Raw genomic sequence first — 10,723 nt, forward strand, 5'->3', positions numbered from 1 at the left:
GTGTGTGTGCGTGTGCACAGATCCATTAAGGCCCACATATCTTGGTGACATTAATATTCACTCAATCAGACGGGGAAGCTGCTGCAGCCTCAATCAGTTTGCTGTCAGACAGTCTGTATAACAGTCTCCTTTATTTCAGCCTTTGAGTCAGAGGCTCAACATGCCCACTATATATCCTCTCTTTTAAGTAAATATAAGCCTGTTTGTGTAGTTGACACAACTGTCAAGAAAAACGCCTTCTCGCTAATGGTTTGGCATAGCAGTTTTTTCCTTGTACTATATATATTCTACACTTTCACAAACACAAACACACACACACACACACACACACACACACACACACACACGCACGCAGACACACACACACACACACACACACACACACACAGGGGTGCACCCTCACATTCACTCAGGTCATGAAGCACAGGTCAGGACTCTCTTACCATCCAACAAACATGCACACATTCTCACACACAGGCTCACAGAATCACACCTATAGCTCTTGCACAGATCAAACTGTGTTATAATAATCCCATCTGGGACGACCTGGATTCTTACTCAGAAAGTGCCCACATAATGATGCTCTGATGAATTCCTGTGTGCGGTTCCAGTGTGTGTGTGTGTGTGTGTGTGTGTGTGTGTGTGTGTGTGTGTGTGTGTGTGTGAGAGAGAGAGAGAGAGAGAGAGAGAGAGAGAGAGAGAGAGAGAGGGTGCTTCAAGTGTCATGGGTTATATACTGTTTTATATTTTAAACCCATATTTCGGCCCACACACATGCACACTCTCACACACACATGCACGTAGACTCCAACTCAGATCCTGTGGGAGTGTATTTTTAACCCCGGCTGCCTGTGCATTTGCTGAGGGGTTAAAGGCCCGAATGGTGAATCAAGTAAATAATTCACAATAGCTGAAACTCTTTCGATGTAACCTCTGAATGAATGGGGGAGGGAGACCAAAGAGACTTAGTTATGTAGTGGCACACAACAGACCTGTCCAATCCCACTTAGTGTTTTGACTTCACTGTTCAAAGTATGGTGAAACATGTAGGTCAAAAAGCATTTCCCAATATGTCATAGAGGAATCTCATCGGAAAAAAATGCAGTGTGTGTAAAAAATGACTGCAGTGATATGAATGCATTGCTTGTTTACTACTGTACGCTTACACTGAAAGCACTAAACATTATGCATTTCCTGTGTTTGCAGGTTGGACCTCGTACATTTTGACCCAAAAACAAATGGCGCGATGACTGGAGTCTCCGGGCTAAAGACGTCAAGGATATTTATCTGATCTCAGAGGTGACTACACTCTCTTCTTTCAAGCATTACTGTTTTTGCCCTCTTACTATATGGGTTATATTTTTCACAAAAATTCCATGCTATGGATCAGTGGTCTCCGTATCCCATTTCTCAGAGAGTTCTACATGAAGGTGTTCGTAAGACATTTCTTTTGAGTGACATTGCTTCTGTCAAACGGCTGATTGAAGGCGACGCAGAGAGAAATGCTGTGCTAATGAAATCGTCTGACCCACATCCTTTAGTGCTATCCTTTCCTCCTAAGACACAGAAAGGGCATTTATACAGGTAAACCATGACTGGTCCCTAAAGTGAAAGAGGGTTTTTTGCAGAAGGAAGAGGAACATTCATTATTTACTATACTGGGGTTGCTAGACACTTAGGAGATAATGCAGTGCTTCAAGCATACAAAACATAGAGCCTCCTCGGTGCTGGGGAGGCCATTGTTGTGTGTTTTGAACATGTCTGTTTCCATCCATACTGACAGATGAAAAAGAATATGTCTCCCTAAGGTTCAGAAGCACGGACAGAGATAGACAGAGAAAGAAGGAGAGGGAGAGAATGGGGTGGTGCTGAGGTGTGTGTGTGTGTGTGTGAGCTGTGTCTATATGTATGTTTGGTATTCATGTCTTTGCATTTGTGTACATATGTGTCTATTTATTCCCCCCAGTCTGTTTGTTGGCATCTGTGTGTACAACACTATGTGTCCAAACCTACTTCTGTCCTGGACTGTATAATGTAAATGAAGTAGTCTGACACATCTGCAAGCACATGTCTGCACCTGTATGTATGCATGCATGTGTATGCATCATGTTTCTCCTGTCTAAGTAGTCTGTTCTTGCTCTGATAGGCTTCAGTCGAGTCCTATATTCTCTGCAGATCAGCAGCAGCATCAGTTGCCTCCTCATGGAGAGTGGAGGCATCTGACTGTGGTCTATTGGGAGTAGTTAGCAGAAGGAGAGCAAGGGATACAACTCCTCCACCCTGTTATCAGACTTAGGGTAACACCAGGCACTACTTTCTGCCTTTGTCAGTTTCCCCAGGGACACTTTGACATGAAATCCTTTTTTGTGGATGAGGGGAGACCACTCCCAAATATTTCTGTATTTTTCTGCATAACTGCGCATTGTGTAGGAGAGCATGACAACTATCCGTGTATGTGGATCTGGTCTTGGAAAATCTGGGTCAAGTGGCATTGAAGAATCTTCAAATTAGAATGATAAAATAATGATAGAGGGTTTTTTTTTATTACAGTTCAATTCTTGATGTCAATACATGTTTTTTTCTAGTTTTTTTTTTTATTTTACAACCATTTCATTTTTCACATTTTTGCTATTTGCTATTGATACTAACAGTATCCAATTCAACAAACCAAGGCCCAGTAACAATGTTGCCAGAACCATGTTTCTACCAATGATGTGCTGAAGCTTCACATTTCTTGAGGATGCAACTTTACATTTCATTAGGATTTTCTGTGCGTATGACATGGTCCTCACCATGTGGATCATGTCAAGTATAGGCACAAAATGCTTTGGCTTAAAACACCTGATTTGGTTGTTACAAACATGGCTGGAGATGTCTTTAGGTCCCCTTGAAGAAATCCAGTGGGTTCAGGCTTACAAATGTTGTAACTTGTGACTGATGTGGCAGCTCTCTTGCTTGTAACTCTACCACCATCTGCTTTCCATGCAGATATGACAGGTCATAAGCATGTAAGAGGAAGGTCAAATTACATGTTTTGTAGAAAAGTCACTATCTTACTTGAGCCTATGCCACATACTAATATGAGTGTATCGATAGTTTGCAGAAAGACTGCCAATATCTTTGCCTGGCTACTCGGCTGATTCAGCAGTTTCAATGCAAATACTGCCAATGACTAACACTGATAGAGACAGAATGCGTGGAGCAATGGATACATGGATGATCAGATGATCATAACCACCAACACGACCACCACTCACCACCAATCTTTTGTACAATTAGAGTGAATCTAGCAATTACAGTAAACATGCTGCAATGTCTTGTGGGTCTGCTGTAAAGCTCTGTTTACCAGAGCTGTCTCAAATTGTACAAATGGCAAACTGACATATATCACCACCCCCTTAAAAACATGACCACACCAGCATACCAGTGACATGTGTACTGGATCTTTATAGTATGGTCACAGTTTGGCTAGGTTTAGGCTCTATGTTAAACTAGGTGTATTAAGACATTGTGTTTTGGTTAAAATAAGTATGGTACTTATGTGACTTAAGTTGTGCATATGTTACATACATAACATAACTACAAAAATTAAGAGGCTACTGCCTAACAAGGAGCATATATATATATATATATATATATATATATACATTACTTGACTAAGTGATTTCCGCCAAGCATACACACACGTGTATACTGCAGACATGACCCTTATATATAGGCATGAAACTGCAGTGTCAGCAGAGAAGATGAGGAGGAAGAGAGGGGCACATGTAGCTTTGACTAAGATCAGCTGCCACAGATAGACAGGCAGGCCAGGCAGGCAGTGTGTGCCCTTGAGGTGCTCTGAGCAGGCAGAGGGGTTGTCTGAATCCACCCTCCTTCATCTTTTGCAGCTGGGTTGAGTTTGGCTGTTGATGTCCCAGCAACCCTATATCAACCTTTAAACTGTCAACCAAACATCAGAGAAATTTGTTGAAGGAGACAGTCTGGCCAAAAATGTACTTTTGTATATTCAGAATTCCTGATAAAAACTGAGTGGAGTTGCTGACCTATAACAACTTTCAAGGGACGCCTCCTTTTTGATTGCAAGTGCCTGACAAGATAATTTAGCAAATGCATTTGGAGCAAACCTTTGGGAAACACTTCTGTTGAAGTCATGGGATCCTGAAATGACGTGTTGCACTGCCTTTGTTCTCTGATACAGACAATGACACTGTACATTGAAGATTTAACTGAGTCAGTCAAGCTTCTTTACTGTCTCAAATGACCCCAGCTGTTCTGTACAGCCTATACATTCATATTGGCCCCCTGAATACCTCCCATGATTGTCACCAAACTCTATAGTTTCAGGGAAATGTAATACCATAATGTCTTTCTGGAGGAAGGGAGTGTCGGGTATGGCCAGAGTAACGTAGGAAGGGCTGGAGGTGCAGGTAACCCAGGTTAGCCTGGGTGTAAAGGGGATCCGATAAGGCGTTCCCCAGACCCTACAGTCTCCCAGTCTCCTCTATGAGAGAATAATAAGCAGTTGTAACCCTGAGACACTCCCAGGCCTGTGTCCTCAGCTACAAAAACCTTCAGTGGACGTCTTATCAGGTTCTAAGGATATCACGTAAGACAATACATGTGAGAAGTGCAGAGGGAACAATGGGACGAAAGTGCAGTGTGATATGAGGGGGACTAATGTCAGCGGCTATTGTTGAGGTCTTTGTAACCGTCAAGTACACCAGGAACTCACAGCTCACTGAACTCCTTTCATTCGGGGATCTTGCTTTGGGATGTGATGAAACTCTGCAACAAGTGCTGTCCCTCATGCTTTAGCAATGGCAAACAGAGGTCCACAGAGGTTGTGTGTTTTGGGGTAAACTGTAGCTAACAGGTTGCTGAGAAAGATGATTAAGTCTCACATACACACTGCTTTGATGTAATAAAACATAATAGAAGTTAAACGATAAACTGATATTTTCCATGATGTCTTTGAATTGTTTTAATCATTTTCATATTTCCCTTTTTTAGGTGAATTAATCCCCGTGATCAAGTAGAGAGGAGCCTGGATTCCATCAAAGACAGGTGCCTCAAGGTGTCGGAGCTTCACGTTACTCTCTACGGGACTTGGACTTGCACTGAACTCTGAATTTCTGTCACCTGGTTTTACGAGTTAACATGCAAAAATATACCCATATATTTATTTTTTTGATGGAGGAATATGATGGTAGAAATGGACTGAAAATACTCCCCACATTGAAACTTGTATTTATTTCATATAATTGATTGAGTTTAATAAGTATATTTTTTGACAGCTAAATAAAGGTTTTTTTTCTCCTTTAAGTGATGTTTCAGTTGAGTTATTTTCCTCCTTGCTGTGTAGTGCTTTGGCACTCCAGGTAAAGAACAACGTGCTTGACATAATTGGGTCCTATTTGGTTATGAAAAGAGCATGCGTGCTGATAAAAGCTGGCAGCATGATCAAAGTGCTGCGCGTCCTGATCAAAATCATACACCTGACACAGTTGTAGTTTATCCAGACAGACTTACGAAATGTGGGGAAACATATTTCAGACAGTACCCAGATGCCTCCGTTCCACATGGTACGTGTTTTTGGTGTACTACTGTCTGTCTGTCAAATCAAATGCACTTGTTCAAAATATGAAACAACAATTAAAAACTAGAACGATTTTATGCTTCTTTCTGACACCTTTCATTGCCTTTTCCATTCCTCACTGCATGTCAGGTTTAAAAAAAATCTTACTTTTGTCTCTTTGTCAAAGTTTCCCTAAAATTCTACAACAGGAAGGCTCAAAAGTAGGATCCATGAGATATTTGACAAATTGTTTCTTATGGGAAAGAGGCCTAATTTTTCTCCATATTCTATCTTTCATTACTCTCCATCCATTTTTATGTGCCACTCCATTTTCCCTTCTCCTTCCTAATCATATTAATTCTCTCTGTCCCTCCCTACTTAACATTCATCCTCACTATTTTTCTCACGCTTACCCCATCTTCATTTCCTTTACTGGCATCACTCTTCCCCTCTTTCCTACAACCGTCTCTCAGTCCTGTCTGTCCCCCCCTTGTCTTCCCCCGCCTTTACCCATTCTCTTTCTACCTTTCTCTCTCCCTCGCCCTCTCTCTTCCTTGTCTTTCTCCCTCTCTCGGATGTCAGATCACAGTCTAGTCTTCCGCTTGCCCTGTCATCACATTTTTCACACAACCCCATCCCTTAATTGGGCCTGTATCATCATATCATATCATGTAGAATATCTGATCACAGCGAGAGATGAAAGATGGCCTCCACCTATCCCCTCACAGACAGACAGACACGCACATACTGTAGTCTCACACAAACACAGACAGCCGAGCTCACACAAACACGTCAGTGGTCGTATGGGACAGGAATCTGAGGTGAAGGCTGTGTCTGTGCACATTTTTACACCTCATGTTTGCACCAAGTTGTTGATGTGATTGTTACAGCATGACAGGCGAGATGGTGTGTTTTCCAAGAGTGTCCAATGATGTTTGCATCAACTGCTAGTGGCTTTTGTGACGAGACAAAGGATGCCCTGCAGCCAGCAGTGTCACATCTACAGGTAACTAGCAAAATACAGGAAACATCAATAAAAAAGTGTCCCGGGAGTGCTAAAATAGCTCCAACATGTCTTGGCATCAGCGTGACGGATGCAACACAAAATCTTGTGCAAGATATCCAGTCATTCCTGATGCTGGCAGGAAATGCTTCACATCAGAGATATCCTGGAACAAAAAGCCCACATAATGAAATACACTGCCATGGGCTTCTGATTGATATTTCATTCATGTTCTCTGATGGCTTCTTCTATCCACAGCAAAAGTGCCAATAACACAGATCAGCACTAATTTTTACAGCATTTTTTGATTTAGCTCGAGTCTTACCAATGAACAATACCTATAACCATGAGGATACCAGTAAGAATGTCAGCAAATACACTAATGAACAAACAAGTTCCGTAGACAGTATCGTCAAACACGCACTGGACGCTCCAGCTCTCTTGGCAGCTTTGTTAAATGGATATTGACGGCCTTATAGCCTACCTCACCCGGAGATAAAATAAACCAAAAACCCCTGAAGGATATGATTTTATGAAATTCTTCAAAGATGATAAGAGGAGTTAGGAGAATCCAACACTCTGCTACAAGAGTTGTCTTTTGAAGACCAATTCTATTTTAACATTTGTATGAGTCATCGTCAATTATTCTGGGAACTGTCAAAGAGGACACCAGCAAAGACAAAAGGAACTTAAGTCATATACATTACATAAGCGTTCAATAAGAATGTTTGAAAAACTAAGAGTCATTAGAACAGACCATCCAAAAAATGTTTGATAAATGCCAGCAGTAAACTCACATAAAAGAGGTAGGTTGCAGTTAGAAACCAGCTTTATAAGCACTCTTGCAAGATTATTTTGTAGAAAAATGGCCCAAAATCAAAATAATTGATGGTCCTGTAAATTCAAATGGATTTTGATGGCTGCCTGTGTTTCTAGCATTCATATAATCGTTCTAAAAGTGGTCCCAACGATTTTATTCATAACTGTCCTGGTTACAGTTGTGGTGTGGACTCCATGATTTTTTAAACAAAAGTTAGTCATAGTGATTATTCTTTTTGTAAACAGTGCTTTAGTCTTCAGATGAAAATGCTTCATAACTCACAATGATCCAGTTTAAGTTGACAAAAAGTGCTTACACTTCAAGTCAACCTTTCTTTAAAATGTCTCTCTTTAAAAGGTGCCATATTATGAAAAACATGTTGTCCCTGGTCTCTACATATATAAGCTGGTCCTCCCTGAGTCTGCCAACTCCCAGAATGAGGAGAACAAATGATTCCTGCATGGTCTCTCCAGCCCACCCACTGGTAAAATGGCGCTCCTACAGGCTGTTCAGATTCAGCTCCTTTCATTACGTAACAAAAGGAGTCATTTTCATAGGCTGGCCTCCTCTGCGCGATGACAGGAGATACCCAAGAGGGGGCGTCCATCCCCGAGTTGAGGTTCGGTGTGTCCAGCGGTAAGACAGCCGTGTTTCGCAATGTCGTCGCTCAGAGCTAGACACACAAATTACTCTGTTGTTGGTTGTAAAAATGAACACAAGTGTGTCCCAGCTACAGAACAACAGAAGAGACAGTGGTTGCGTTTCATTTTCAACAACAACGTGCTGGCTGCGGTTCGTGTAAGTTTGTGTGTGAGCTAACCACTTCACATCGGACTGCTTCAGTAACGAGGGTCAAAGCTGGCCTCGACACTGACCCTCTTAAAAGGATCAGTCCCACCCATACCATACCCAGCTACCCGAGCCACCGATAAGTGTCACGGTGGTTTGACAGTATTTACAGTTGCCTATGGGTACGGTGAAGTCAGCTGGAAATTGGCTAACTAGTAAGCTCCGCTTCAGTCCGCTATGCAAGGGCATTTGAAGCAAGTTTAATGTTAATAATATTAAGAGGGAGCTTGGTTGTCCCAGTAAAAAGTCTGGAAACGTGCAGACTGGAGACAGAGACGATGCGAACCGTGTCCAAGAGTTTGGAGACAAACACAGCTTTCGCTAGCTGTTAGCCATTAGCTAAATGGTAGTAATTGTAACAACACATATGAACAAACTAACAATATTGAGACACGCTAACCAGTCTGAAACGTCCTCCTGCAGCAGCGGAGTCTGTACTTCTTCAGGAGCCTCTCCTTCTGGGTCCCATTCTGGGTCAAACTGGTACGGTTGAACGACAGCATCTCCGTGAGCCATAGCGATATTTATCCACCATTATATTAGCGCATGCTACAGCTAGCGTAAGAGGCATCGTCTTCCTGAGAGGGGCGTGTAGCAGACAAGGCAGGCGTTGACAGACGGAGATCATTAGCATTTAAAGGTGCAGGCACAGAAACAGCCTGCTCTCAGTAGAGCTCAGTTAGAGTTCTCAATGGGTCGGCCCGGCCCGACAATCCAGACCAGACCCGCAGGTTCGGGACGAAAAAATATGCAAATGAGCCGGGGCGGGGCGGGCCTCGGGCTTCCTTTTTTATAAAACACATAAAACTTATTTCTTGCAGGTTGTAAATTATATATTGTTTGTTCTGTGAATCATGACTATTTGCGTGTGGTGAAGACTAAGTCTGGCTGCTGCTTCATGGGGAGGGGCAGACGCACCTGACACCACTGCGTAAAGTTACGATAACAAGTGTATGAGGAAAACAATGCAGGTGCGCGGGGGGTCGGGTTCGGGCCCGGGCAGACAATTCATGCTGGTGTGTGGGGCTACGTCGGGTTTGGGCTTAAAAACCTGCGGGCCAGGTCGGGTCGTAATTTTCAGGCACGCTGAGAACTCTAAGCTCAGTAGAGCAACTTTTAGCTGAAATTCAGGACCATGGACGAGTTTGTGGCAATGCATTTCGAATAGTGTGGTTGGACCTCTGACAGCGGTGTGAAATTAATGAAAAACAGTGTAACATGGGACCTTTAAACATATTCAATTAGGCTTTTGTTTTTAGCCAACATTGTCTTCCTCTCCATGTTTCAATGGAGCATCACAATACATGATAAAGCATTTCACTTGTCTGACTTACACACTAACATTGTCTTGCACTTGTATTACATTAATGGTCAATCCCTGCATGCTTTGAAGCAAGCAATCACATTAACCAAGCATTAGCAAGTGTTAGCCCTGAAGAAGGGTTCATTCGTTCATTATTTTCATATCTCAAATTGAAAACATTTTTTGCGAGAGAAACTGTTTTCCAGCTAGCCTAAGCCAACATGGCTTGCTAGCAAATTCACAGCAAGCTAACACTGCCGTCTGCCCAGTAACACTGACTTAACATTATACAAATGTATATGCACGATGAATTAGGACACAATTAGCTAACTTACTGTGGCTTTAATAGCAGGGTTGTGCCCTTTCAAGTGCTTCTTCAGGTTGGTTGTATTCTTTGCTGAACTCGTAGCCTCCGGGCGTCTCTCCGTCTCCTTTTTTGACACTGCATTGCGTTTTCCTTTCTGCTGAATTGTAAATAAAATCTGTTCTTTTTGTGCTGAAGCGATCACGTTGTCATTAATTCACTGTCAGGTACAGTATTACTTGGAATCCATTGTAGCAGTCCTTTTATGTAGTACTCACTATCTTTGTTTTAGCTGCATACCAGGGTTCCACTGGATTGACTGCAGTGGATTAGGATTAGGATCACCTGTGTGCAGGATGTGGCCCCTAATTAATGAGGTAAAGCAGCTTGGGGCATTCTCGTCTTCAGCCAATCAGGGTGGGACAACACCCCCTTTGTGAAGGCTTAAGAGAGGTGAGGAATGGCACCCAGGTGGGATGGATTTCCATTCTGTCCTTGTCCATGACACACTGCAGGCCTCATCCAAACAGACTGTCTACTTGAGACCACCTCCAATCGGCTGTGATGGGAACACAACACAACATGCTAATATGCTAATATTTGACAATTAAGTGAGATGTCTCAATCCTCAGCAACTACTGTCATCAGCTATTATCAGGAAACAAAATGAAAAAAAAAGACTTTGTTGAGAAGGGAAAGAAAACTTGTCCAATAGCGATTGAAAGGAGTTAACTGACTTTTTTTTAGCAGGTTAACCTGCATTAAAAAATACACCCTGATTTTCGTGTAAAAGTGGTGTATGTAACCATCTAGATTTGTGTTGCCACCCTTTGGAGGGTCAGGTCACAAACTACGATCTAAAA

General features: G+C 42.4%; 1 long non-coding RNA gene across 1 annotated transcript in view; it reads left to right on the top strand.

Annotated features, from left to right (window-relative positions):
* Positions 1–5,477, top strand: part of LOC119019479 — a 39,218-nt gene extending 33,741 nt beyond the window's left edge. Inside the window, exons 3-4 of the long non-coding RNA XR_005075059.1 lie at positions 1,207–1,299; positions 5,017–5,477. This is a non-coding gene — a long non-coding RNA (uncharacterized LOC119019479). The remainder of the gene's footprint in view (positions 1–1,206; positions 1,300–5,016) is intronic.
* The last annotated feature ends 5,246 nt before the right edge of the window (positions 5,478–10,723 follow it).

Source organism: Acanthopagrus latus, chromosome 5 (genome assembly GCF_904848185.1).
Source record: "Acanthopagrus latus isolate v.2019 chromosome 5, fAcaLat1.1, whole genome shotgun sequence".
NCBI lineage: Eukaryota > Metazoa > Chordata > Actinopteri > Spariformes > Sparidae > Acanthopagrus > Acanthopagrus latus.